This window comes from Panthera tigris, chromosome A1 (assembly GCF_018350195.1).
Source record: "Panthera tigris isolate Pti1 chromosome A1, P.tigris_Pti1_mat1.1, whole genome shotgun sequence".
Taxonomy (NCBI): Eukaryota; Metazoa; Chordata; class Mammalia; order Carnivora; family Felidae; genus Panthera; species Panthera tigris.
Genome location: NC_056660.1, coordinates 33,394,554 through 33,400,199, shown reverse-complemented (window position 1 = coordinate 33,400,199; position 5,646 = coordinate 33,394,554). Strand labels below are relative to the sequence as shown.

Here is a 5,646-nt window from a genome sequence, read left to right as displayed (position 1 = left end):
CATTGTCAAATTGGTTTCCATACAACACCCAGTGCTCATCCCAAAAGGTGCCCTCCTCAATACCCGTCATCCACCCTTCCCTCCCTCCCACCCCCCATCAACCCTCAGTTTGTTCTCAGTTATTAAGAGTCTCTTATGCTTTGGCTCTCTCCCACTCTAACCTCTTTTTTTTTTTTTTTTTTTTTTTTTGGAAATATGGCCCTTTGTAGCAACGTGGATGGAACCGGAGAGTGTGATGCTAAGTGAAATAAGCCATACAGAGAAAGACAGATACCATATGGTTTCACTCTTATGTGGATCCTGAGAAACTTAACAGAAACCCATGGGGGAGGGGAAGGGGAAAAAAAAGGTAACTGTTTCAGTGGAGGTTTTTCAATGTTATGAGACAGCCTTTTTGCAACTTCACAAAGCTCCTTATTGTCTGGGTGTCAGCAAACTCTTGATGGGACAAGGAGCAGCAGAATATTTATGGACATCAACAAGACAGCCCCCCAGGTTTCCACTGCTGTAGTTGAGCCCTACAATTCCATCCTCACTACCCACACCACCCTGGAACTCTCCGTGCCTTCATGGTAGACAATGAGGTCATCTATGACATCTGTCATAGAAACTTTGATATTGAATGCCCAACCTACACTATCCTTAACCGCCTTGTTAGCCAGATTGTGTATCTCATCACTGCTTCCCTCAGATTTGATGGAACCTTGAATGTTGATTTGACAGAATTCCAGACCAACTTGGTGCCCTATCCTCACATCCACTTCCCTCTGGCCACATATGGCCCTACTTCTCTGCTGAGAAAGCCCACCACGAACAGCTTACTGTAGCAGAGATCACTAGTGCATGCTTTGAGCCAGCCGATCACATGGTGAAATGTGACCCTCACCATGGTAAATACATGGCTTGCTGCCTGTTGTACCATGGTGACGTGGTTCCCAAAGATGTCAGTCCTGCCGCTGCCACTATCAAGACCAAGCATACCATCCAGTTTGTGGACTGGTGCCCCACTGGCTTCAGAGTTGGCATTAATTCCCTGCCTCCCACTGTGGTACCAGGTGGAGACCTGGCCAAAGTATAGTGAGGTGTATGCATGCTGAGCAACACCACAGCCATTTGGTGAGACCTGGGCTCACCTAGACCGCAAGTTTGACCTGATATAGGCCAAACGTGCCTTTGTTCACTGGTATGTGAGTGAAGGCATGGAGGAAGGAGAGTTTTTTGAGGCCCATGAGGACATGGCTGCCCTTGAGAAGGATTATGAGGATGATGGATAGTACTGAGGGAGAGGATGAGTGTGAAGAGTATTAACTTGTCTGCTACAGTTTTACTCTCCATTGCCTTGGGACTGTCTTATTTTTGTTCTGGAAGCTGTCCATCGTGGCCCTAACTTGTTAATAAAAGTAGTGTTTCTATGTAAAAACAAAACAAAACAAACAAACAAACAAACAAAACAAGAAAGCAAAAAGCAAAGGGACATAAGGAGACTTTGGGAGGGAGATGTTGGCTATGTCCCTTCTCTTGACCGTGGTGATGTTATTATGGAAATCTGCATATGTCTATACCATCAGATTATACACATTAATATGTACATTTATTTGTATATAATTTATACCTATGGTAACCTTATGAGACTAAATAAGAAATGAAAGATGAAGGCTTTATATTGGGCTCTGTAGCAAATTACTATAAACAGGCAGCCTCAAACACTATTTATTAGCTCGTAGTTTTGTGGGTCAGGAGTTCAGGCATGGCATGATTGACATTTCTTCTTTAGGTCTTACAAGGTTGAAATTATGGTGTTGCTAGATGTGTTTTCATCTGGAGGTTGGGAGTTTTCTAAGCTCATATGGATATGGCAGACTTCATTTTTTTGCAGTGTGGTACTGAGATGCCCTTTCCTTGCTGGATATTAGTTGTGGGCTGTTACCAAGTCCCTAAGGCTACTCACATTCCTTGTCAGATAGCCCCCTAGGGTTCAAAGCCGGCAACAAAGAATCTCCCTTGACTCAAATCTCTCTTATGCTCAAATCTATGATTTCTAGAAGATCTTATTCTAAGAGCTCACCTGATTAAATAAAGCTCATCTAGGATAATTACCTATCTTAAGGTCAACTGTTTTGAGCCTTAACTGAATCTGTCAAAATCCCTTCACAGCAGCATCTAGATTAGTGTTGGTTTCAGTAGCTGGTAGAAAATATGTTATGCCAGGGACAGAGCATCTTTCGGTCATTTTTTTTTTCCACGTTTTTTTTTTGTTTTTTTTTTTTTGTTTTTTTTTTTTTTTATTTTTGGGACAGAGAGAGACAGAGCATGAACGGGGGAGGGGCAGAGAGAGAGGGAGACACAGAATCGGAAACAGGCTCCAGGCTCCGAGCCATCAGCCCAGAGCCTGACGCGGGGCTCGAACTCACAGACCGCGAGATCGTGACCTGGCTGAAGTCGGACGCTTAACCGACTGCGCCACCCAGGCGCCCCAAAACTCAGTCATTTTACAAGACTCTGGAAAATACTATGCACAGGATTTACATATTTCAAGGTCTCTTTTGTTCTGGTCCCAACCTTTGTTCCTCTTCTTGCCTACCATTAGTCTACTATGTAAAGTAATTCCATCCAAACTTGTTGATTAATTGTCAATTTAAGAACACTTATGTTTTTGGGGTGCCTGGGTGGCTCAGTTGGTTAAGTGTCTTACTTCATCTCGGGTCCTGATCTCATGGTTTGTGGGTTCAAGCTCTATGTCATGTTCTTCACTGACAATGCGGAGCCTGCTTGGGATTCTCTCTCTTTCTCTCTCTCACTCTTCTCTCTCTCTGCCCTTCCCTTACTTGTGCTTTCTCTCTCAAAATAAATAAATAAACTTAAAAAAAAGAAAATGAAAAAAAGTGTCTATATAATAGTGTATATATAGACTACATAGAGAAACTATATATATTAATGAATTCAGATTTTTTATAGAACTGAATTCTGGAATTATAGAAAGGTGTTTTGGTCTGCCAGAAAAAGCCTAATTTGTTTTCTTTTTCTTGGACTTTTTTATTTTCTGTTTTTCATGAATTCCAGCTCTAACTACTGTATAATTTTTCCTTTGCCATGTCCACCTAACATGATCATTTATCGATTTTGTTGATCGATATGTGCCACTCATTTTTAGATTTTTGGCAACGTAGGGGAGGTATTTTCTGTAACAGGAAACTATTTTTCTGAAACAAAGGATTTTGAGGTCACTCACATGCTACCTATTAAGCGATCTGGTTTACACAAACGCCGCTTAATTAGGAGATCATTTTCAATAGAAGATTAAGGGGGCTCAGATTAGTTAAGTAAGTAAGACCTTAGAACATCTTCCTGTTTAGGGCCAGCTGGGTGGCTCAGTTGGTTAAGCATCAGTCAGACTTTGGCTCAGGTCATGATCTCAAGGTCCATGAGTTTGCACCCCTTGTCAGGCTCTGTGTGGACAGCTCAGAGCCTGGAGCCTGCTTCGGATTTTGTGTCTCCCTCTCTCTCTGCCCTCCCCCACTTGTGGTCTATCTCTCTTTCTCTCAAAAATAAAATAAAATCATAAAACAATTGTAGAACTTCTTCCTGTTTTAAGATTTTTCTTTGTTCTGATTTAGAAATACTTTGACTTTTTAATATTAACTAAAGCCATATACTTAAATGTTTAGCTGTTTGCATCTTAATTACTGAGCAAAACAGCAACAATTATGCATATTATTATAGGCATATAAAATTAATTTTTGTTGATTTAGTAAGTTTGTTGATTTGTTGTAGTTATCTTTGTCCTTTAGTCTGCAAATGGATTGCTGTTATAGCAGGATTCTTTGCTTATGGCTCTCCACTTATAATGGAAAGTACACCATGGAGTTAGACCTAGGTTTGCATCCTGGCCCCACAAGCAATCTGGGTAGGTTATATAATGTTTTTGAGCCCCACTTCATTTGAAAAAAAGGGAGATAATAAATATGTGTCAAGTGGTTACTATGAAGATTTATGAGATATTTTCAAAGCATATGGAACAAGTAAGTAATAAATTATTTGTTTGCCTCTTTTCTATCACGATTTTGTGAAAAAATACACATTTTATATTGAGTACTTATTACCTGTGGTAATAAGGAAAACGTTATGTGTTGTCCCCCTTAAAATAATATTGAAATAGAACATACTAATAACCTCCTCTGAAGGTTGGGCTGTAAACTTAGCAAAGAAGTCTTCTTTAAATCTCCTCAAAGATTTGGAAATGAGGTAGGGAGACTGGTTGACAATCCAATCTTGTGTTTGTACGTTAATGTTGGCAGATAAGCTAATATTGGCAAGGTAGTAGTATCCCCTCCCATAGGAGACAAGGGAGAATACATTGACTTAGAAGATTACACATTGTTGTTTATTTCCTATTCAATTTTTTAGACTTGTCATAGGGACATAACCATGCTGGGTCTGTGATTATATTTCATTGTGAGTTTATACATTTTAAATATGGGGAAAACAATCAGACTTTGCATGCTTGGTCAATGTGAGTCTCCTCTATTTAAAAAAAAGTGTCTATATAATAGTGTATGTATAGACTAGATATAGAGACCATATACATTAATATGGTCTCTAGATATAGAGACCATATACATTAATTAACTCAGATTTTTTTATAGAACTGAATTCTGGAATTATAGATAGGTGTGATGATGGAAGGAATGAGTGAGAAGGTGAGACTACGGGGAAAACAAATTTGTTTTCGTATGCTGACATGTCACTATGTTGGAAAAACGACAACATTAATTTGATGCTTTTTACAGAGGAGAAATAAGGTTACCTGTTTGAAGAATTTTTTAGAAATCAGCTATGTGTTTTAAAACTTAAGTGTTTAAAAACTTTTTGTAACAGATATTTTAAAGTGTGATTAATCATTAATGTGCTAGCACATAGCTAGAATTATGTACTGCTTTACCCGTGAGAGGCAGCCATCTGTGATAGAGCCATAGTTAGCTCTATGAGAGGCACTTTGGACAAAGGTGCAGTAAAGAGAGGTATTTGGGAAATCCAGAAAAACTGTTGAAAAGGAAATAGTATTATCATGCTGGTATGCTAACAGGGAGGGGGTTCTCTAATGAGAACAACATGGTGAACAAGAAGAATAGGACCAAGTTGAGTGAAAAACTGCCTTCAGAGATGTGACAAAGCTACAATGACTGTTTCTTACACAAATATATTTTTATAGACAAACCATGAACTATGCATTTAAAACAATTGAAATGGAAAGTTTCATTTAAGTCAACAAACATACGTATTGAATGGATACTATGTATTTTTAACTATGCTACTTTATATTGATATATAATGAATAAAACATGATCTCCGTATTCTAGTGGTTCACAAGGGTAAAATATTTATCTGGTTTTAAAAATTGCAATATGTAATCATAAGATATAATAAAACATGATGATAGTGGCAAGGTCAGGGTGCTAGGAGATCACGAAGAAATACTGGAGTACCTAACTTCTGGGACAGTGAAGGAAAGATTCACAAAAACATTATAACCATCGCTGAAATTTGAAAATAATTTAGAGTTCACAAGAGAGGTAAAGCAAAAAGGATAGATTATTTGGAGAGTAATCTACCTGCAACATCTGTTATGCCCTCAGGAGTTGATCCTAG

At 38.7% G+C, this 5,646-nt stretch overlaps 1 pseudogene; it reads left to right on the top strand.

Annotated features, from left to right (window-relative positions):
• The first annotated feature begins 468 nt into the window (after positions 1-468).
• LOC102970248 lies at positions 469-1,308 on the top strand (annotated as a pseudogene).
• The last annotated feature ends 4,338 nt before the right edge of the window (positions 1,309-5,646 follow it).